Source organism: Corvus brachyrhynchos, unplaced genomic scaffold (assembly GCF_000691975.1).
Source record: "Corvus brachyrhynchos isolate BGI_N302 unplaced genomic scaffold, ASM69197v1 scaffold10, whole genome shotgun sequence".
Classification (NCBI taxonomy): Eukaryota; Metazoa; Chordata; class Aves; order Passeriformes; family Corvidae; genus Corvus; species Corvus brachyrhynchos.
The window spans coordinates 405,342-429,417 of NW_008236180.1; the positions used below are offsets into that span (position 1 = coordinate 405,342).

Sequence of the window (24,076 nt, forward strand, 5' to 3'; positions counted from 1 at the left end):
TCTGCCCAGTCTCTTCAAAACCTCTTTTTCTTAGATTGCTGTAAACCCTTCAGAGCAGTGGGGCTGTTGGTGTGCTGAGCTCTCTGTGTGAGCAGAGTTGGTTTCCATGGACTCCCCTGGTCTGCAACATCAGTTGCTGGGTTTTGGCTCGGTGTGAACGCCCTCTGGTTCAGAACCCTCTGTTTGTGCTGGCTTTGCATGGTGTCTGTCACTGTGGGTTACTGCCCCACAAAGGGAATCCACAGGTGCTGCGGTAATATGAAATAATAATAATTTAAAGAGCAAGTATTAATAGCACCGTGTTTGTTGTTGCCCCTGCAGCACTGAGCAAGCACTGGTCCTGGAGGAAGTTGGTGGGTTTTACTCTCTTCGGAAAAAATGTGGTGGAGAGCATTCCCATCCCTACTCCACACCTCTTCCACTGGCCCTTTTCATTGCTCCATCAACCACTGAAATGGAGGGAAAGGCTTAAAAAGCAAGGTGGTAAGTGGTAGGACCAGCATTCTGCAATTCCACTTCTGGGTCTTCTGTCCACTCCGTTCAGAAATCATTGCTGGGGATTTTCAGAAAGTGGGTTGGGGTTTGTTTGTGAGACAAGACAGGGGAATATCATTGGTCGACATCAATTCCACCCATTTTTCTTGTTGGATGTTCCTTGGAGAAGCCTGACCTTTTATGTGGAGTGCCCAGTGCCCTGGGCTGTGTGGCACAGGAACAAATACACACAGGTGGGGCTTTGCAGCACCCTCTGCAGCTGCATTCCCGCTCCGAATCTCCTGAAACTGCCAGCCACGTGAAACCAGAACAAACAATGGGCTTAAATCCATTTTCCGCATAAGAGTTTTGCCTGTGGAAAAAAAGAAAAAAATCAGATGCCAAAATATCAGGCTGCAAATCCCAACTGCCAAGCAGTTCTTCTTCCTGTGAGAAGGAAGAACTCTGGTGAAAACCAAAAAAAAAAAATTCAGAATCCAGCCCTGTGTCGGGAACAAAGGTCGCTGCCTCTGCAGCAGCCAAGTGCGTAGCCCAAGGCCAGTGAACATCTTGAGCCTTCTCCCATGGCTTTGGGACCTTTTACAAAAGCTGGGCATTTTTCCAGCACTGAGCCGTAGGAAGGACAGTTGACCCACGTTGCACTTGGGGCATCTCAGCCTTATTTCAGTTTCACATAAGGCTTTGTCTAGGTTTATTTTATTTAATGGGCTTTGCTTTTTTTTTTTCTTCTGGTTATACTGTCACAGGAAATTCTCACTGTTCTATTACCTTCTTCCTGTTGGAACTAGCCTTAAAATAAAATGAATAAATAAATACATATGCATACATATAAAAATATGCAGACAGGAAAGCTATTCAGATCTGCAGAGGCCTTGATAATGCTGCTGATGAGGTTGCCAGCTTTCCCCCTGTCTGAGCTGAACAATTCCCCACCACCTCCCCAGCCCCTGGGAACTTAAGGGGAGGTAGTTGTGAAGTTTCTAATTCTGACTACAGGTGTCTGGTTTGAAAGACAGCACATGCCATGCTGTAACCTCATTTAGGAAAAGGGTAATTAAATAAAAATACAGATGTGTTACAGTCACAGTTCCTGAACAACTGAAATGCCCATTACTTTTTAAAAAGTAAGGGATAAATCTCTCTAGAGGAGCACTATCCTCTCATCAGGTGTAATATTATTCAGTATTAGTACTTTAAATAAGAAAAAGGGTTTTGAATGTTAACATCTGCTCTTAACCATTTCTTTATAGAAGGAACATTGTGTTTGAAAACAAACAAGATAGGAATGTCTAAACTCCCCTCCTTCTTCTGCTCTGCATATCTAAATATTCCTGCCAGTGTTTACTTGTTGCACGTTCTGCTCCATCATTTCAAGTTTTTAAGGTGCTGTAGATTATCAAAACCAGAGGATTTATTAGACCTGCTCAGCTTTGTCATAACAAATTGGATAGTCAGTGATCCTGCCCTTTTGAATCACTAGCTTGAGAAGTGTAAATACCTCTCTATATTCTGGATAAATTGCTTGAAAAGATTATTTTGAAAAAGATTAGGCAGCTTTAAGATGGACTGTTCCCTCCTCAGTAGTAATGATGATTGTAGTAATGATAACAATAACCTAACTACAGAATTCATCTGGTCTCAATCCAATAAAATATTTAACCCCAAGCTTAACTTTCTAAGCGTGCATGCATCCCTGCAGCAGAGCTGAGCACATGTTGCAGCTCTTTGCTCTATTGCTGCTTAATTCCAGCATGTGCCGCTCCTGTTGTTTGTTTGAGTCAGGCTGTTCCTGGGTTTGACCCTGGAATAAACCTTTGGGATTAGCAAATACTGAAGAATTGCTAATATATTAATTATCCAGCGTAATTCAGGGGGTTGCAACAACAGCTGAGTGGTCTTACTGCCCTGATTGTTTACTGCATATTTTACAAGGTTGTTGGTCTCTCCTTCCCCCTGTTTAACCCCCTTTTCTCTTGTGCTACCCGAGGGAAGGAGATTCACAGCTGTGAGTGGACACTTGGCCTTGGAAGAGGAGTATGGAGGTGCCAAGCCTGGTGGCATTACTGTGAATCTTACTGTGAACCTTTTCAGAAATGCAGGGGGTTTTCCTAAAGCCTGAGCAGTTTTAATTGTGCTATTTCTTTGAACTCTCACTTTTACTATACTAAAAATATACCCCAGCACATTGCTTCTCTAGAGAGGTGCAAACCCACACATTTCTGGTCTTCATGGTGTGGTGGAAGAGCTTAAAACATGATGTGGTTATTATGTTCTGGGCTCCAAAACTGAAAAGCACATAAAAAAATCTGTATTTCTTAATAATTTTTCAGGATTTTCAAGCCAATTTCGAGATGTTCTGAGACTCGACAGGTTTTGAGCACTTAGTGTAATTCCTTGAGCCCCTGAAGTCTAGCTTATGGAATCAGATTTCTACAGAACTTCACAGAAAATTCATCCTTCCTTGCTGTGCTGAGCATTATAGATACACCACATGAGAAAGGGTCAGGGCTTCAAAGTCTTTACCATTAAAATGATTGTGAAAGAGTAGGAACCATGACTGCAACAGGTTTTATCACCTCCGACCCCCTAAAGCAGCACCCAGCTCCTGGTGTTGCACAACTCAGAGGTGCTGCCAGTCTGAGCTTTAGGCTGCTGGGGGATTTCTCTGGGCTTGGTCCTTCCACCCATCTGTATTTGCAGCCATTTGAGAGCAGCAGTGGGCAGGAGGGAGCAGAGATCCCCAGCAGGCCCCTGAGAGTAGTGGCTTTCCAACTGGGCTCCTTGGGTTATTCTTAAACGCCTACAAAATACATGAGAATCCTGTCATTGTCCCAACTGGGCTTTGAATCAGGGGCTCTTAAACAGAGGATATGCCATTCTTCTTTTGTTCCACACTCCCATAATGCTCTGAAAAGAAAAGAAAGGGAAAACAATGCTAAGTAAAAATCAAACCTGAAACGTGCCTTCAGCTTTACCCCAGCAGCCAGAGGTGGAAGGGATGGTTAGCCAAAATTAGAGTCTCCTAGGCTTTGGGATTTCTCGCTGTGAGTTATGGCTGCATGTCAGTAGCAGTAACTAAAGCAAAACGCAGTAGCTAGACTGGTGTTCTGTTCAATTGCCCGGGGCCCCAACTGAAATTTAATAAGTAAATGTAAGATTTTAGTATTTTGGAATGGAAACTTTATGGTAACTTTTTCCTGCAGCCCCTGTTTAAGTGATGTATCACATGTACAGTCTGTGCAGTGCAGCACCTTGGATGCTGAATCCAGCTCTGCTGTTGTGCTGCCCCTCTCCCAAGCTGCAGCCAGGTAAATCTTCAGGTCACAGAGCAAGCTGGTACTGAATACAGTTATGGCTGGGTTATCTTCCCTGCAGCTCCATCCACATGGACTAGGATGAGAATCCTAATGGCTGTGGCAGGTGGGACAATCTCTACTGATGATTTTTTTGAAGTCAGGGGTTATCAAGTCATGTTCAGGGTTGGCTTCTGGAGCGTAGATACTTTGGGTCATTGTTCAGATTTGAAAACACAAAGCTCTTCTTTGGGATTCTCTGGTTTTTGTGGTTTTTTTTTTTAATTATTATTTTTTGAGACACAAATTTTTATTACTCATGTTCGACCACTAGTGAGGATGGAGAACCCTCTCATGGGAAAACAAGAAAAGTTCCATATTTTAAATATCCGTCACTTCTGTTTCCTGCTCAGGAATGGGTGAGGAGTGCATGCTCTCCTCTGCTGCCAGGTTCTGTTTTGCTGTATCTGTTACTTTACAGTTTCTTCATTATGATGGCTCACAGAGACTTGTCAGCTGTTCCTCATCTCTCTCCAAGCATGAAAATCTAGTCTTGAGGGGTGTGTTTAGAATCAGATCGTATCAGGAGCTGTTGGCAGGGATGCACTGAGATGGCAAAGGGAGCTTTACCCTTTTCCCAGCTCCCTGCTACTGTTTCCCATTAGCACCAGCTGGCACAGCCCATTTGTCAGGGATTTTCTGTGTGTTACTCAATACCTCCGATATCCATGGCTGTCCTTAGGAGACGAGGAGGCTGAACAACTCTCAAGAACTGGTGAATTCAGTCTAACCAGATAAAAAATAAAGGATCTTCTTTATCTTTCACAATTGACTATCCCAACTTTATCCTTCCAGTGTGTGCAGATGATGTGCAAAGGTCCAAAAAAATATGGAGACCTCTCTCTAGGGAAGCACATCAAAACTAGCCATGATCTTTGTGCTCCTTGGGTAGCTCTTGCTTGCTTTTCCTGGGATAGGGCCCGAGTTGAGGCTGTTTCACTCTCCATACACAGCCACTGAGGACAGAAGTTACACAAACTCTTTCGAAAACGATGTTTCTGTTTCAGCAAAGTCTTTCAAGTTCAGTCACTGAAACGTCCCCCACAATAATAAACCCCTGTTCATTCCTTTTGCCTTCTCACGTGTGTGTTTATTTCTGTTTGCTCCTTTCCTTCTTGCAGATGGCAGATAAATCTTGTCAGTGCTTTTTTGGCTTTGCAGCCTTTTCTCAATCATCTTTCCTTTTGTATCTCCAGCAATGTGCAAATCTGGTGGTTTGCTATTTCTGCTAAGCGTATTTCTTTTCCATGCAGTCTCATTGTCTCAGTCTTGTGCTTTTTTGCTGGGTGAAAGAAGAGACAAATTTCCAGTAGGCAAAAAATAAACCAGCCCCAGCTCATGAAAAAAAATGAACCCTTTTTAATCACTGCTATAAAATGTAATGGTTTGATGTGAGTTCCTTGTCAAGGTTGGAAGACTGACCAATAGGTCCTCGAGAAGCATCTTTTGATCTGTCTCCTGGATCAATTGGAATTTTATTGCACATGAGGAGAACAATACTGCATGAGCCCTTGAAATGGAGTGAGCACAGATGACATTTTTATTCATTCTCAGCCAGATTGCCTGGTATTGTGTCCCTTCTGTGAAAAATGACACTCTGGCACCAGGCCACTGACTGCAAAGCATCTTGGCATGGGCCTCCTGTTTGTCTCAGCCTGAGCTGAGCATCACCAGAGATGCCAGACTGCTGGCCACAAGCTGAGGGTGTTAAAGCACCATCTTTATCAGCATCTTGCTGCCATTTTTGGTGGGAAATACTTGAGGGAGGAGAGGTAGTTCCTGACTAGATATCTGGTGGCATCAGCAATGGTAGCTGGCTCTCCCCTTGGGACGAGCAGCAGCTCTCCCGGCTGGCAGTGATCGGCACATTTGTCACAGCCCTGCCAACCCTAAGCAAATTAGTGCTCAGAGCTTCTGAGTCTGGGCTTCCCATCTCCTTTTCCTTTCCTTGTGTCTCAAGTGGAATGTTTGAAAGCCATCAAGTGATTAGGAAGACAAATCTGATTGACTTCCAGTGTCATCTGAGCTGTCATAGTTGCTGCAACATAGCCAAAACCTCATGGATTTCCCTCAGACTTTTCAGAGGCCAATCCCCCAGTTTGTCTGACTGGGACCTGTCGTGGAAAGTCTGGGGACAGGTGACACTGAGCTGTGGGTTCTATTGTAGCAGGACACTTGGCCATCAAAACTTGGTGTATTAGAGGAATTCCCACTATTATAGAATAGTCCATATCATAAATCATTTCTTCAGTGTCCCTGTTGGGGATTTCTGCCTTCTGAGAAAGGAGAAAGTGGAGGAAGATTTTCTTCTTCCAAGCACAACAGTTGAACCCACCTGGACACACATTCCTGAGTAACCTGCTCCAGGTGAGCCTGCCTTGGCACAGGGGTTGGGCTGGCTGATCTCCAGAGGACCCTTCCAACCCTAACAATTCTGTGATTCTGTGAACTATTAATTTTGTAGGGTGCCGAGATTTTTATTCAATTTAAATGTTTTTTGTTCCATCCAAGTAGGACTGCGGTAAGGTGTGCAACAGCCACCACTGTGTGCTAGGAGACACTGGACTGGAATCTGGATGTGAATTTGTCCTGCCTGCTGGAACCAGGCTCCCTCTGTGCCTACTGCTGTGAAATAGGTATTTGCCTAACTAAATAGTTGCATTTTTGTGAAGGAAGGACAGTATCTTTGCCTTCAGCTCTGATGCAGTGTGACACGAACTGTAGGACCTGTCATCATTCATGAAGTCAGTTCTGTTTCAATGTTAATAAGTCCTTAATCAAGTCATTTGTTTCATCCAGGATGTCACATTTAGCAGGGAATTGTCAGATGCTTGAAAACTGGAATCATAGGAGCACTGTTTAATGCTAAGTGGTATCTGCATCATATCTGAAGCTGGAACATGCCAGGAAAACATCCTTCACATTCTGCACTAATATTTCCAAGCTTTCAGGACCAATCATGGGTTGGCTGGGTATGTACATTATTTCTCTCTGTTTATGTGTGGCATACTATGATATTCTATATTTAGTAACTCGTTCTCACATTGCTTATCTGTTCCTTATTTTCTTTGGCTGGTTCTTTCACTTTTTAAAATAATACTGTGCAGCATTGGACCAATCACTTGAAACCAAGATTGATGCTCTCAGTCCAACAGAAAATAATTGAAATTTAATACTGGTGCTCCTCATTCTAGTCTGTTTGTGATATGTAAGGAAAAAGAAGAGGCTTGAGCCAAGCAGCTGCTGGTGGGATTAAGTGGGAAGCTGTCCAGAGAGACCAGGTTTATGATTATCATCTCCTGTTCTTGATGTCGTCTTCAAGAGGAACAGAGCTAAGGGCTAAAATTGTATCTCTAATATCTAGTTCCTGTAAGCTTTTTCCACTTGAAAAGAAGAACAAGAAGTTATCGTGAACTCACGGCAAATATTGTCCCAATGCATTTTCCTTCTTTTATTTAAATTATTTTTAATACTGTGCCTGCTTCTGTCTGCAAATAGGTGCATTGACCGGTGTCAGTGGTAATAGGAAACACACCTGTAATATGCACCATCTGTTGCTACAAAGCAGCGTCATTATGTATAAAATATCTGCAAAGTGGAAGATTGAAAGTCATTTTTTTTGCCTTAGGGAACCTTTTGTATTGATATTTTAACTCTGCTCTGCTGTTGTGTCCTTCTCGTGAGCCAGACCCCTTGTGGTAGTTCTGTGAAGACACAGAAGGAGTCCTGGTTGTATCTGTGGGGAAAACATTTTGGTTTGGGGTATCCCCCAGTTTCTGTCCTGAAATGCTCAGTAAAGAATAGCTTAAAAAAAGAATCATAAAATACTACTTCAGAGTTTATTTTGTGTTTCCACAGTTTTTCCTGGTTCCAATCAGTTGATCAAAAATACTGAATGTATTAAGGATCCCTGTTTCTTCAAAAAAATGTTGTGTTCTCCTAAAAGCTCTTTTTCCCTATAAAATGTTCTATTTGAATTTAGTCCAAGTCATAATGAGTGCCGGAGCAATTAAAGTATCAGCCACTATAAGGAGTCTTGGGAGCACAGGAGACAGATAGGATCAGGGTTTAAGCTACTTAAATACTTTTTATGAGAAATAAAGATTTCACAAACCTCAGTTTTAAACAAAATAGTTGACATATGCTAAGCTCAAAGTACTAAACTTCTTCTCCTGCCCTCTCCCACTAAACAAATAACGATCTATGAAATATTTAAACTTTTTATCTGCAGCAAGAAAGAAAACACACTTTATTTCTATTTAAAAATTTTTGGCAGGTGCTCAGATATTTATGATAATGTGATCATAAAATGGCATGGCAAGGTTAGTGCGAAGGTGCAGTGGGAATTTTGAGTGTGACTTTGTAAAATGTCACATTTGTTAAATCATAGTCTGAGACTCAAATTGTAGCCAGGGTGTTTGTTCGTTTCCCTGTGTCCTAGTATAGTTACTGTGCATTAGGAAACTCTTAAATCAACAAAGTGTTTGTGTGTAGGGCTGGATCATGCCTTCACATGCTGCAATCAGTTAAATTCCTTTGATTTAATTCTTGTAACCATTACCCTTAAAAAGAAAAAAGAAAGAAAAAGCCTTTTAAATATTTTTCATTAACACATACTATTAAGTGGGTAAGTGCCCTAAGTATATTTTAATTTAATTTAGATTTAACAGCAACATTTTTCCCATACTAATTAAATGCCAGTTTGTTATTAAGAAAATATTTATTGAAGTTGAACTTGGTGATAGATACATATCTATCACATCACTGTTAAACCTCATTAAATAGTGTTTTAATTGCAATTTGTTTTTAATTACCATTCATTAAGCATATTATTAAATCTAAATTGCATGCTTATGAAAGACGGGTTTGCCAATACAAGTGGCTGAGGCCCTTAACTACTGCCATGCTTTTAGGTTCCCATAATTTGAAGTGTGTAGGGTGAAAGTTTGATCTATTTATATTATTTCTATTATTATCTCCCTCGCTGCCTGTGTCTCCCATCTTTATTAACAGAATTAATAACATCTGAGGCAGTCAGGAGATATAAAAGGAAAATAAGAGTATGAAAAGAGGTGACAAAGCAGGTCTTTGGACAAAGAAGCAGGAAGGAAACAACAGCAAAGAGGGAGCCCAGGTAGGGAAAACAGCAGTTAAACAGGGCACAGAAACCAATTATCTAAATTGGAAGAAGGAGAGGATGGGGACTGGGAGCCTGAAGGATACAGAGGGATGCTGTTAATGATTTGAATGTTAATGTGCCTTTTTCTCTTTGGCTGATCATGGGTAATGTGGCCAGGGTCAGTGTGAGACAGCCCAGCAGCTGTTCAGCAAAAAGATTTGCTGGTCCCAGTCTGGATCTGGCACAGCTGCCAGTGTGGGAAGGGCTGGTCATCAAGACAGGACAGAGCATTCTGCTGGTGGCTGTACGGCATCAGTTCACAATCACTAGCTACAGGGAAAGCCCTTTCAATTTTTCCAAATTTTTACTCACAGGCAGTGCTGCCTCCCTTTAGAAGTGCCACTTAAATGAACAACCACATGGGATATGTGAATTTGCTTTTCTTGGACATGTTTGCCAGATTTCTTAGTAGTAGTCCGTGAATCTAAGGTAAGCTAAAAAAAATCCTGAGATAAGAGCTTTCTTTTCTGAGGATGTCACCTCTTTCAACAAAAAAGACCCCACTGAGTTGGGTTTTTAAAGGCTGGGTGTTTTTTTTAAATCTTAAAAGAGAAGAGTCTTTTGGAGCCTTTCATCTAGGAATGACACTTGATTTTTGCCAACAGGGAGGAAAGGCTGGGAAGAAAGGTGTGAGGTTATTGTTCTGCTGGAGACCAGCTCAACATAACCAGTTAGCAAGCTGGGGAACCATTCCCAAAGGGAGATGGAGAGGCAGTACCAGACAAAAGGCATGGGGTTCAGTGTTGGCATCCTCAACTATGCCAGTGTCTGACCCTATCAGAACACTCAGGGGGCAATTAATGGGAATGGGGGCTGCTGAACAGTGCTATAGGGGTGAAAAGACATTTGTTCATGGAAACAGCAGAGGCAACCTGATGTATCACCAACTTTCCCATGGGCTGGATAAAGAAAGACAATAAAACTCTGCACATTGATGCTCTCTGGCTCTGGTTCTGCTTGCATTGAGGATGGTTTTGTGCCAGGTTATCTCCACTGACTCCAGTGGATTATCTCCAATTCACAGTGCAGTTTAAATCAGAGGCAGGACTCTTTTCTCCTCTCTCCAATTCATGAACCTCTTTCAAAACCTTCTGTACCAGATGTTACAACTGTAAGCAAATTATCCTGGCAAATCAAAGTATCTCCTCATGAGTCTGTGTCACAGTAGGCCCTGGTGCCTCTATCTGCCTCTGGATCTTTTGCTCATAAACCATTAGTTATAAGTTTTTTTTGGCAGATGAGTATCTTCCATGAAAAAGCCATTTCCATTCCAATGCAACAGTGCTTTTATATGGCCTGTTTCAGTCCCTGTTGCACAACCTTTTTGCACAATGATTCATTATTCTATCCTTCTTCTTGATTTGCTGAATCATGGGATGACACCTTGCCAGCTGCTTTGTATGCCAACAATAACTTGCTCGTGTTTCAGAGATAGAGAAGGCTGCACAAATCCCTGCAGCACAGGGAGCCTGGACATTTGGCTGAGGGAAGTTCCCAGCTCCACATGGATGGGGAAGTTACCTTTCAGCTCCTGCTCTCTTTGGATGGCTCTAGGGAGCTGCATATGGCCTTCACTTGTCCTTACAAAGCTGGAGAAGGCTGAGGTTCCTGTTCCCTCTAAACTGATGGCAATCAGCCTCTCCTGCACTGTGACCCCTTAACTGAGAGGGCATAAATCAGTCCACGTCTCCATGGAGCACCATGTGCACTCACAGGCTTGCCTTAGCAGAAATGTGGAACAGTGGAGATGACTTCAAAATCACCCATACAGATACATCAGGTGCCTCTGTGGGATTTCCTGACACTATCTCCAACATGTTGAAGTGAGGAGGCAGCTAAATTAATCCCTTTCCTACTGCAGTAGCTTCAAGAGTGTGCATTCCCCCACGTGTCCCTCCAGGGCTCCTGGGTACAGGGGTGCTGGGTTACAGCACAGCTGCTCGCTTTCCATAATTCAAGGCTTGGGTAATGATTTTTAGCTTCTATTTAAAAATTAATTTGCTTTTGTCAGTGATGCACAGGATCCTTGCAGAGGCAAATGATGCTTTCCCTTGGCCATTTTAAAGTTCTTTCTGATTTGTTTTTGCTAGGAGATTCTAACTGTAGCTATTTATCTGATCACAGAGAATTCAGAGTCCACTGGGTATATTCACAGCTGTTCTGAGAAAAGGGACAAGATTTTGGTCAGAAAGGAATATATTACACTGCTTGAAAACAGGATTTTTAAAGGAAATGCTCTTGTATTTTTAATATTTTTTTTATTTGAATGCTGTATGGTAATTCTCAGTGTACTTCAGTTTGTAGCACAGCGTAGTAATACAAACCTTATGCACTTGAGACAGTCATTTGAAAGGCCCTTGGTTTTGTTTTGAAAACAGTAAACCAATGAAAAAATCTAGATTAGGAAAGTGGTGTCCTGCTAGACCTTGAGGGTACATTTGCACATCTAATTTTTAAGTGCAATTATTACATAAATTTCATATACAAAAGTATCCAGTATTTTTAGGTGTTCTAACCTCAGACTTCTATAAGACATGTTCCTCCCCCTGTGCTTATTGCATGAGAATCTGTCCATGTGCAGATAGGCTTTGATGTGAGATACAATAAAGATCACATTTTAAGAGCAATGTGTACATAATTGTCTGACATATGGACATATGGAAAAGGACAAGGGACTTAAGAGTTTTTATTAAGGGTCGTGGGTGTGGGAAACATTCTTCTGATGGATTCTATAAAATATTTGTACCTCTGCTTTGCTACTTCTCGTTCAACGCCTTCAGCCTCAAGCGTCCTGCATTATTATTCCAGGTATTTATGTGTTTATTAGCTTGTGTCTTTATTCCTTGTGTGCCACCTTCTTGCCTCCCTGCCTCCTCTCCTCCCCAAGTGATTCTGCAGGGCTGCCCTGCCACAGAAGTGGGTCAGCCCAGCTCCAAGGGCTGCAGAGTGGTTGGATGGGGATCCACCTAGCAACACCACCACACTAATGCCGCGTTGGGAAATTTGCCCTACAGGAGTTTGTCTTGATTAAAGGCTTCAGTCTGTCTTTGCAACACAAACATAGGAGCCCCCATGCTGTTCTCTGAAATTTACAGCGTATTTTCTTTTTACTCAAGCATATTGAAGCAGAACAGAAGAAAGGATCAAAGGTACCGTAATGTTTCTATAAACAAGTACTACTTAGTTTGGTTTTTTTTATCTTGGGTTTATTTTTTTACAAACAAATCTTCTAGGCACATTAGGCTCAGATTTCATTTTATTGCCAAATCACCAGCTGGCAACAAAATCACATATGTCTGTGTAAATACAGTGGATGAGAAGCTGAACAGGAGATTGGGAGATGATTCAAGCAGTCATATTGGCTTCTACACCTTAAAATTTGACTATTTTATCTGTCTATTCAGCAATGTCCTGTACAGACCCCATTTCAGCATGAAATACTAAAATCTCAGCTTGGGGTAATTCTGTCTGTGGTTTTCCTCTCTCCTAGTGAATTTACAGGAAAACAGATAATTCTCTGGGACTATAACTCAGAAATTCATTTTTTGTTTGCTCACTAAGTGGTGACTAATCCACTCCCTGTTACTCAAATATAGGTGTAACTCTTGTGATGACTGATATTATTATGAAGCATTTTCACTTTGAGGGCCAGATGATCCTTTGAAGGTAATGCAATTTTGCAATTTGCTTCAGGGCTCGATTGGTGCCTTTTGGGTACATTCGGATTCACTTGGCAATGAAACCTCAATATTGATTAATTTGTCATTAAGGTCAGCGTTGCTATACAGCCCTTCTTTATTTGTAGTTAGACAATGGCATAGTCACTTCAATTTGTAAATTCAGTTTCTTCATGCACCCCATAATTCCCAGGGAAAAAAGCCTGACCATTATTAGGCAAACATATAAAAAAGTAATCATCATTTTGCTTCTAAAAGCAGATGAACTAGAGCATCTTTTCAGACCTGGGGTATGAGACAGAGTTTTCCCCATGCAGTCATTAACAATGGGTTTGTTTTGGCTAAAATGATGCTCCTTTTGGGTCCCAGCTAAAAGAATATTTGAGTCTCATCAAGGGAAGATGTTCCTTGACAGAGCTGGGTAACAGGACTCCCTTTGTCAGAACAGTGGCACAGAAACACTCAGCAGCTCTCAAGGATCTGTTTGAAGTGGCGATCTTGCCCTCAGTCAATAAACTCTAAAAGAGCTTAATTAATGAGCAGGGAATGAGCTCCATTATCTGGGAGGTGGAGGACAGAAATTAAAGGGGTTAAGCAGTAAACTGGCTTTGTTTCTTGCTAAAACTTTTAAGTCTTTGTCTTTTCTCTAACATCCTTCTCTTAGGAGATTTTGATCCCAACTGACTTCTGGAAGTCTCAGCCTTACTACAAGTTGAGCTTTTTCTGTCCAGGGCTCCTAGTCTGATCTTTTTTTCCCACTGTTTCCCTTTAGTTTGTAATACAACCTGGGCTGTAACGTGTGGGAAAGGGGCTCCAGTTTTGGAAATATCAGTGCATACCCACTAGCTGATGCTTTTCCCAAACTGGCCAGAATAGAAAATACTTCCTGCCCCATTCAGAATCATCTGCATAGAAAGATAAAATGGGAGTTAACAAGGGTCAGGTTTACAACAGGGAAAGAAGGCTGCTAATGACCATTATCTATGCCACAGGTTTAACTTCATTACTTTTGCATTAAGTTCTTAATGCCCAAAGCAATAAGCAAACTGAGTCCTGTTGAACTGTAGTAACCTAATCTTTTCTCTAAATGAAATAGAGGGGAAAGCAGAGTCATTTGACATGGCCTTTATTTTGTCTTCTCTTTCCCCATCCCCCAGTCACATATTAGGCCTGTTGTGAGTTTCCCTTCCTTCTCACAGCCTTTTTCTTTTATCTCTTTCCTTTCTTCCGGAGTTTTTCTGAGTGTCCAAAGTGGTATTTGGTGCAGGATTTGATGAGAGGGTTTAGGCCTTCCATAAAGTGGATCTGGGGTTTGTCACATGGAGAAGTCTCTCTTGATAATCTTTTGAAGTACAGAATTATGCAAACTATGTCCAAAATAAAAAGCTTTTAATTTCACAGTTAAGACAAACTTGAGCTGGCCATGACATTGTGGGTCCCAATGAGTCAGATCTAGGAGAGAACACTTGCTGGGTGTTTTGAAGCATCGTCCCACTTTTGCATCACAAGGGCATTACTGGATGATTATATCCCAATGTGGCTGGTTAGCACATACCAGCCTGGACTCCAAACATTAGTTCATGTTCTGCCCATTCTCCAGTTGCAACCCTTGATGACAATGATGAAGTGCTCAAGGCCAGGCTGGATGGAGCTCTGAGCAACTTGGTCTAGTGGAAGGTGTCCCTGCCCACGGCAGGGGGGCTGAAACTGGATGATATTTAAGGTTCCTTCCAATCCAAGCCGTTCTATGATTCCATGATTTATGGTTCTGAAGTTGCACCACCAAATGTGTGAACAGTTTAGGCTTAGTGAGCAAAGAACAAACACCAATAGAGAATTAAATATAATTCATGATTCTGAATGAGATCAGCATTTCTGTCATTTCAGTTAATTTCCTACTCACCCTCAAATTTGACAAATAAAAAATAATGAATTTTCCTCTTCTGGTGTGACCTGCAGACTTTTGCTCCATAGCTGGGGAAGGAAATGCATTGAGTAAGAAGAGGGAGCAAGACTGAATTTCGTAAAATGTGAGATTCCCACGCCAACAGCCTTAGCTTTTGGCAAAGGATTAAATCAACAGAGCATCTTTTTAAGGTTCCCCAGCAGAATGAGATAGAGCAAACCAGTGCTGGCAGGTAACTGGTGCAGCTGCCCAGTGTGCAGGGAATGTACTACTGCTCCTAGAAAGAGGATCCCAAAGTGACAGGTGCCTGAGAAAAAGCCACACTAGGTTAGATAGATAGAAGAAAATAATATAAACTATGGAGAATTCAGCAATGAATGTGAACACCTACATAAAACCCCTATCAGGAATGCAAGGTAATACCTTACCCTAATTCAGTATTATGTGGTAACCTCCATATGAGAACCTTGCACTCTGAGGAATAAGTGCTGAAGGCTGAACATTTATCTTATGAGTTGTTCCCTGTTTAGAACAATCAGGGTTGCCAGATATTTGGGACTCTGAGAAAATTGTCCCTCTGTAATAACATTTCCCTGCCATGCAGTACAAAGGGGTTTCGTTTCCTTGCCCCTTTCTGTCTTGGAAAGGACATATCAATGTGTTTTTTCTGTAGCCAGGGAACTGTGGCTACAGTGAGGCCCAAGATATTACAGCTAGGCTTGATATATCAGTCTGACAGCCATCATCTTTTTTAAGTGGTGTCTCCTCTCCACAGACCTGTCTGCTTCCTGGGTGCTTGACTTGACTCTATAACTGCTTTTTTTGGCTTTTACTGGGTACAGGTTCTCCTTTAAATCAACAGCTTCATCACTCCTTCTCCTAAATGAGATGTTCCTTGTACTTTTAAAATGAGACAGTCGGACTGCAAGACATGTCAATTCAAGCTGCTGGGAATGCCAGAGGTAGGAAGGAGTGAATGGTGGATACCTCAGGTGTGTGTAAATGGGAGCAAATGAAATGGTCTCTGTTGTGTCTTTGATACTGACTTGCAAAGCTTTGCCTCCCTTTGATGGGAGGGAAGGGAATGAACTTCATCCCTGCACTGGGATATCAAACTCCAATGTCTCCCACTCGGATAAGTTTCTGGCTTCTCCTGCTTCTCATTTTTTTCATATTATTTCTGATCGTAGTCTCCTTTTAGACATGGGAAACAACTTTGTTGGATGCCAAATTGTGTATTTACTCACTAAATGTCTGTTATTTTGAACAAACAAGCTGCTATAATTCTGAAGTTCAAGGTGAAGAGGGCTTAGGGAGAAGCAAAACTATTTTCTAGGTGCACAGAGCAGATCAAGAGCCCCTGTGCAGTGAACTATATCTGATTCAACACAGCCCGCAAAATTAAATCTTGTTCAGCTTAAGCATTTAATTACTGCAGATGTTCAGGAGGTACTCTGTGAAGCATCACCTACTGGGGCCCTTTGGACAGATGCTGTTTGCTTTGACACTCCATCTGTCACTTTCAAATAATCACTGAAGCTTCAACTGGCATAACCCTGCAGGGCTGGCATCAAGGCATGGCACGGAAGAGGTTAAAAATGAGGCCAAGGTCACGGCATTCCATGCGTGGTAGAAGGTCAGTGGATGATGCTTCCCAGTTCCTGCTCTCCAGGATTTTCAGCAGAGAGCACTGTCTGTAGCATTACACAAGGACTTGAGTTTTGTTTCCTGGAGGATCTTTTAACACCAATGGTATCATCCCCTTGGCTTGTTAGACCCTTACATCCAGAGTGTACTTCGGAGATGAGCAAGATACAGCAGCAAATAATGGGTATGGCCTAAACCAAATGAAAAACTTGGTTGTTTTATATCAACAGAGATTTGGGACACCATTGGGACCAGCCAAAAGTTATTAACTGGCCTCAGAGAATTATAGTGCCTTTGGAAGGCTTATTAGATTTCTGCAATTTGTCAGTGTAGATCAGTTATTTGACCAGTGCCATCTCTCCTCTTGGCTATTGGGTTGTGGCATCTGCAGCTTTTGGCAGGTTGTTCATAAACAAGTCCCAGTCATGTTTGGTCAGTGAGATGTTTTCACTGAGTTGCCCATAACGGTGTCAGACAGCTGAGAGCTTTTCAGGGCACCAAGTTTATATCATTACTAGTTTAGATAGTTTGGTATTGCTGCCTGTAACAAGAGTGATTGACTCATAATTAATTGTACTTATGGTTGTTGCATTGTTGCCAAGACTGTGTTTGTAGAGCTTTTCCCCAGCCTGGTGACTTCTCTGCCACCTTGACACATTTACAGCAGGGATATTTAGCGTTCTAAAAGGGTTTAGAAACGACCTCTCATGAGGGAGACCTTGAGGTTAGATTTTCTTTTCATTCTGCACCTCACAAATAACCAGTTTTTGTATTAGTCACCCTGGTTTCCAGCAGGATGGGAGGGAATGACAGCTAATAAGCCATCTTGCTGCTTTATCCAGGCCACCAAGCAGGAAACATTCAGGACACCTTTTATTTTTTTCTTTAATTGTCAGTGACTTGGTTATAGGTAAATGTATCTTTTCCACTCCTCATTTTCTTCTAAGATCTAGGCCTTATCTAAGTAGATTATAAACATTGATTTAAACATTCAGTCATGCAAATATTTCTACAAGGTTCAGTAATAGCAGCTAGGTCAAATTAGTGCTCATAAACAACTAATTCTATTTCCTCTTGTTTATTACCCAGGCTTTTGGCATTGTTGTATAGTTAATTTAATAATTTCTTCTTCTCACCCCCTCTTTGCATTCAGTGCCTTCCTGACCATAGTCTCCAATGGAAATCCGCCAAGGGCAGGGTTTACTGATGCAGCAGTTTGTAGACAGTGGTTGGGTGCTCTCCTCAGCTCCCTGAGCTCCTTCTGAGTGAGACCTGAGCATTGCAGCACCAGGAGCTGTTTCCATCTCTGCTATTCCCCTCCTGCATCCAAACTGAGAGCTGAGGGATGGAGGTCAAGGGCTCTGTTTTTGTCCTGTAACGTAGAATCCTGTCTCTGTCTCTTTTCTGTTCTCCAGAACTGACAGACTATTGTTCTTTGTCATTTTTTGGTCCTTATCCCTGATTGAAAAGGATGTCTGACTTCAAGGGATGTGCTTTGTGTCAGAAGCTCAATTAGGCTTGTTCAGTGTCCCTTCTGGAGCTTCTTTTTTTTTTAGTATCCCTTTTTTATGCTCCCAGGTCTGATTTCTGTTACTGCTTATCTTTTATATAGATTTTGTTCCCTTCTTCATCTGAAGGAAAATGGTTTTTTTCCTATTAAGTGGTGGCTGCTGCTGCTCCTCATCCCAGGATTTAAATAACTAGCATTTTTTCCCTGTTTTGCCAGCACTAAATTCACACGATATAACAGAAAACCAAGCCATACACTGTCAAACAGAGACACTCCCACAGCGTGGTGACCCTCTTTCTGTCACCTGCCACATTTTTCATGCTCAACCTACAGCTGTGAAACTGTTTTTCCCTCTTCTCTTTGAACAACAAAGTCCAAAGAACACTCCTCAGTTTGATGCCTGTCACAATTTGCAGAACATCCTCGGACAGAAATGATATTGCTAATAGTGAGGGAAGAGTTGTTCTGAAAGCAGCAGCAGCAGCAGCTTTTCATTGCCAACTCTTCCAGTGGGTCTGAGCTAATAAGAGCCATGCTGCAAATGTTATTTAATTTGTATGGGCCTGGTCCAGAGCCTTCCTCTTGACTTCAGGGCCATTGGATCAGGCTGCATGGTAGCTACAGCTTTGCCTTGTGACTCAGTATCACTGTCTTGGAACGGTCTCTGCCAAATCAGTCAGTTTTTCCATTAAAACCTTCTCCAAGGAGAAAAGTGAGTGTTCAGCTAGCTGTCTGCTAACAGAAAAGCCTGATTTTTCACTTGTGTATTTTTCCTAAATAACTTTCTCCTCCTCCATGAGAAACTTCTGGGCTTCAGGTGGGACAATTCTCTGAGTGTCTCATAGATATCTGAGAATATCTGCCTGAATCTTTACTAGCTTGTTTGAATGTTCCTTTTTGCTTTCAATACATTTCTATATTATTACCTGAGAGGAAACTAATTTTTTAGGAGTAAAATGTGCAGACCATATTTCCAGTTAATCTTCTGTGACAGTAGTTGCTGTTGTGTGACTAACTGACCTGTGACTAAATAACTACAATAATAAAATAATTTTAGCCTAACACCATAAAAAAGAAAACTAAAACTATGACTCTGTAAAGTAGTATTTTTTATGAGCTGAGCATATACTCCATTAGGGAAAAGGAGACTGTTTGCATTACCCAGCTGCCTCTTTCCATGTAGGTGAATTCCAAATATGGCTGGTTTAGGCTTGTATTTTTACTGTTGTTTGGCTTTTTCTTTTTTTTCCCTGAGGGAGAACTAGACCTGAGTTTTGAGTTGGATTTGTGTTTTATTTCAGTTGTTTTGTTTCTGGAAATTATAAAGGATGTGAAGTTAATCTGCCCAAATAACACACCTACTGCTCCTCTGACTCAGTTCGTTACCTGCTCTGGAAATTTAGTTGTTGCTTTATCCATCCTCCACTCAAGGCAGTTCATCCCCAGGAAGAAAGGGAATTCATTTCTCCATATGCAGATCAGCATGTTGGTCACAATTTCTTTCCCGCCTCTTGCTTTTTAACAAGCTGGGAGATGTGCAGAGCTATAGAAGGGCTTCAGCCAGATGGAGAAAATGTGGTTATGGACATGGGAGCAGTGACTGGAGATACAGAAATGCATAGAGAAGCTGTAGAGGAAGGTAACTGCTCCTAGAGGTTCTTGAGTTCTCTGATATCCATCTGACTATCCCTGCCTAATGACAGGGAAGGATAAACACAGGCAATTATATAAATGGGACATACCTTCACTGTCTTCATGGGAATCATGAAGCTCCCTAAGAATGCAAAATTTCACTTCTGAGATAGAGCCGGGTTTTTGAACAGAGAAAAGATGAGATGGAGGGACTGAAGTCTCAGAGCACAGCACATTGAAGTCAGGACATGACTGGAACAGATTTCCCACAGCGCCATGCTCAGAAGAAGAGAAAAGAAGTAAACAAAAAACTATTGGCAGTTTGCAATTTTGCTGCTGTCTGTTCCTCGTGTTGGTTTTCTTCATCTCTGTTCTAGGAATTCTATAGTAGTGCTATGAAGAATAATCAATTAATGCTTCGAAAGCAATTATAATGATTCCCAGTTTACACATGAATAAACAGAATGCAGCTTAGGTGACTGAGTCACAATCGGTTTTGGAGTCTGATAGGGCACGGGCAGCAACAAAGAGCCAGCTCAGCACTTGTGCTCTAATTGCTATTTTGCCAGAAAAGTTGGGGCTGGAGATCAAACAGACAGAAATGAGTTGTAAAACTCCCTGAATGTAAATGGTTGTGCACTGTTTAAAAAAAAAAAATTAAAAGAAAAGAAAAATCACTACACGCTGTAATGATTTCATAGCTGCTACATAGCTAAGACAAGACTTGCCTGAGGTCTCACAGGATGACCATGGGTCATAACAAGGACAGGATACAGATGTGACTCTAGTGCTGTGTTTAAGCACAAGACCTTCTTTTTGTCTTCTAAAAATTTGGTATTTGATTGTAGAGTCCCTTATCATACAAGCCCAAATGTGATACTTTCCTATGTGTTCAGCCTGAAACCCAGTTAATATAGAAAGATCCTTTTTATGTGCATCATAGCTCATGATGTCTTGCTTTTATTGGCAGGTTCACAGCTTTAGCTCAGACGTGTGGCCTGGTGCAGGGTTTGCTCACTGATGTTACTCACATTTCTGTGTGTGTGCACTGAGCCACTGCCTGTGGTACTGTGTGTTCAGACAGCAGAGGAGGTATTATGAGGATCATTTTTTTCTCTTCCAGGCATGAAGGTGTTACCATGATGTAAAACCAGGTCATGGTGAAGTTCCCCTTCACATCTGGGGATGTATTTTGTTACTTGAAAACCCACAGAGCCCATGTAACTGCAGAAGAACAAGCACAAGCCTTGCTATCCTACTTCATACACTATCAGCCAAACGAGCAAGCCAGCTTTGAGTCCTCCAGGGTCATTTTATTTTTAGGGCTGTTGCCTCAAGCAGGAAGAAAACAGCTTGATCTGTAGGCTCTGCTTTGAGCTTCCAGTGCTGGCAGCAAAAAGCAAGTTCTTTTGACATACAGGCTGAGTTGAACCAGTGGAACAATCTGTATGGGCCAGATTTTGAGTATCAACACTTACCGTATTTTGAGTGTTCCTGTTCTGAGGCACAGCACATCTCCTTGTTTGTCACAGCGCTGATTTACTTTTGATCTTTTCAGCCTATAGTTGGCATTCCAGCTGTTTTTCTGCCTCTTTAATGGCAGGCTTTTTCTCCCCATGCTTTTTCAGGTTTTTCATTTTTCCTTGTTTGTCTGAAATCCATCTTGGAGACACTTGCTGCCCTGTTCTCTGATCAGTTTTGAGCCTCTGCCAGCTGCTGCTTCTGCTGCCAGTGGATGAAACAACTGAGTCACCACTTTGTGAATTTTGCATTTGCCTGTGTGGTGGCAGAGCCAAGGCCATCATGAGCATATCAAGGAACCACAACAAAGGCCCAAAATACAAACACTGGGACTTAACCTCAAAGCCTGTGCTGGAGCCCGATGAGGTGACAGCCAGCAAGATTCATACCGAGGGACCTCAAAGCCTTACCAACCTCAGTCCTACTTTAACCACATCAGAGGCATGCACCTCACGCAGCTCTGGATCAGGGGAGAGGGTGTAAGGGAAAGGTAGAAGTGACCAAAGGACTGTTTTCCTCTTTCCACAGTGAATTTATCACAGCAGATGGAAAAAAAAAAAAATTCTTGGGGTTATCAAACTCAGCAAAGCTGCAGTGGAAGAGAGCAGCACTAAGTGCACAAGGGAAGGCAGACTGGCTCCTTCCCTAAATCATCTTGTGTGTCTTTGAGCCAAAATGCTTCTTTTGCCTTGTTTCAGCAGGTCAGGGCGGTTGGCAGCTCATTGCCCACACGGGCACCATTTCCCTGCACCAATGGCAGTGTCACCACCACGCTCCTGAGCCTTGGCTTTGGCCTGTACCTGCTCTCATGGAATTGTCCCAGCACTGACATGCTGTCAGTGACTATATTTCCCTGTTTCTCATGCTTTCTAAACATCCTGCTTTTTAGCCTAAGAAACTTTATATTAGGAAAAAAAACTGTCTCTGGGCGATCAGAAGGACCACTGTGTTTGGGCTTTTTGCACCTCTGTCTTTGGGACAAGAGCTTGCCAAAAGGTCGTTTATACCCTGTGTGGTGATTAGCTAAATACCAGGTGATCACCAGCATGGGGATGCTGATGCTGGTGTAAGTTTTGCTGCTTAATTTTAGCTTGATCAGGGTCATCCCTATGCTGCCAGCAGAGGCATGGGGGCATTTTATACAACTTGAGCATCAGGGCTCTGTGGCTAGCTCCAGGTTTGTTTGGCTACCTCCAGGTTTGTTCACTTTGGCTGATGGCATGGGGGTTTTTTTAGGGATAGACAGCAGAAAGGCTGAAATGCACTCATCCACTCCTCAGGCAGAGGACAGGACTGTATCAGTGTGTCTTTTAAAATATCCTGGCCTGTTTGGTTTGTAATAGCCTTGTAGTAAAAAGATTTTTCATTCTTGGCCCTGATGCAAAAGGGAAATGGGTTCCTATTTGCATTGTCCCCACAGTGTTTGTGTAATTAATGTATGTGGGGGTTCTTCCTCCCCCACACTCTCCCAAGGTAAAAAATGACCTTGTCAAAACTTAGATTACAAAATCTTAGTTACTAAGCAATGGGTAGGGCCCCACTGGGATGGCATCCCGGCTCCTGAAATGGTATGTATAGTAAAAACTAATAAAAATGGTGTCAGAGGCTCTCAGGCTTCCAAGTCCCCTGCTGTGTGACCCCCTGATCCCAATTTATTAGCTAAACCCAGGGAAGCAGACAAACCTTTCTGGCTCCAGACTGTAGGCTCCAAGAAATCAAATAATGTGAGCTCCAGAGCGGTGGCTCCAGAGCAGGAGGGAAGGAAATCCTCATGGAAAACAGAGGGCTGAGTGTAGGGCTGAAGGGAGCTGCTGACAGGAGCCATCTGAGCAGGATAGGAAAGGGAAACTTGCTCTGTGATATCTTCGTACCTCGACGTTCAGATGCTTTAAACATGTCAGAGAGGAAGTGCAGGGAGGGGGTGGGGAGAGAGGGGCTTGTAAGGAGGCAACCAGCCAAAGTTGTTTCCTTTCATGTGTTAGTAGTGCCTTTGCTCCGAGATCACCTTGTGCTGGTGACGGAGGATTTAGCAGCTGGGGGTGGCAGATGGAGTGGCAAAGAATGTGCCCTGTGGGTCAGAGGGGGATGTGCCTTCCCCCTTCCTGCTCCCCAACTGCAAGAATTTTCTCTTGAAAGCAATAAAGGTGGTGCAGCTCATCATGTTGCTGCTACCCCCCTGGATTTCCTCTTTGGTGTGTGATACACATAGCAATTAAAGCATGTTGCAGAGAGGGAGTGGGATATTTTTTTCCTTCTTTTTTTTTCTCCTCCTGAAGAGCTGCCAAAGCAAAGTGATATTGATGAGGATGGCTCGCTTCGATTAGCGGAGGCTGGCTATGGAACAGCCACCTCCAGCCTGTTTCCCTCCCCCTCTTCTCCCTTGGACAAGAAACTTCAGTATTTTCTCAGCTTTCAGTTGTCTGTCTGTTCTGCACCTCTAATCTATGCCCAAATCGAGCTTAAGTAGGGGTAAGAAGCGTAACAATAACTCTCCTTGTTTAATGCCAGCCATTGCGTTTGGAGTGCTTTGGCTTCCCAAGGGTGATGTTATCAGGAGAAGGCATTGCGCTTTCGTAAAAAGGCATGATTATGCAGTAAACCAGCTAATGATGGAAGTGAAAGGATGAAGACCATGTGGAGGGTGAGCTATGGCAGCAGAGCAGGCCTGTCCCATTTGCCAACTCTTTATTCAGGTCTAATTTGCTGTTTGGAAATGGATTCTGGGGTTCCTGAGCAGAGACTGGCCCACTGTTTCTCCTACTCAGTGACCTAAATGTTTGTGTCCAAGAGCAGACAAAAAGACAGGCCCATGGCTTTATCTGCCTTCATGACTTCTGGCTTGCACAAAAAGGGGTTGTGGTTTTATTCCTGCTTACCTGGAGGTGTCTTGGAGAAATACTTTCTGATGTAAGGCCAGGACAGATAACAAATTTGGGGGCTGGAAAAACATGTGTGTACAGGCAGCTTTTCTCCTTCAATGCTACAAGGAAACAAGGCTGCAGCTCTCTAAATCTGGGGTTTCCTGGCTCTGTGTCATTTCTTTTTAAGTCACTGTCAGGGTGATCAGTTTAAACACCCACATCATTTGCGTTTTTCATTGTCAAACACAAGAATTTTTGGAGCGTTGTCTAAAGGAAAAAAATATAACACGCTCTT

The 24,076-nt window shown here is 42.5% G+C and overlaps 1 long non-coding RNA gene across 8 annotated transcripts in view; it reads left to right on the forward strand.

Annotated features, from left to right (window-relative positions):
• LOC108446335 overlaps positions 1 to 24,076 on the forward strand; it is a 129,580-nt gene that overhangs the window by 22,471 nt on the left and 83,033 nt on the right. For 2 of the 8 annotated variants that reach the window (XR_001861501.1, XR_001861504.1), the window contains exon 11: positions 322 to 483. The exons of 3 other annotated variants lie outside the window; for them this stretch is intronic. This is a non-coding gene — a long non-coding RNA (uncharacterized LOC108446335). Of the gene's footprint in view, positions 1 to 321; positions 484 to 6,099; positions 6,216 to 6,359; positions 6,485 to 6,647; positions 6,821 to 24,076 lie in introns of all 8 variants that reach the window. 3 more of the 8 variants (XR_001861502.1, XR_001861499.1, XR_001861500.1) reach the window with 3 other exon arrangements.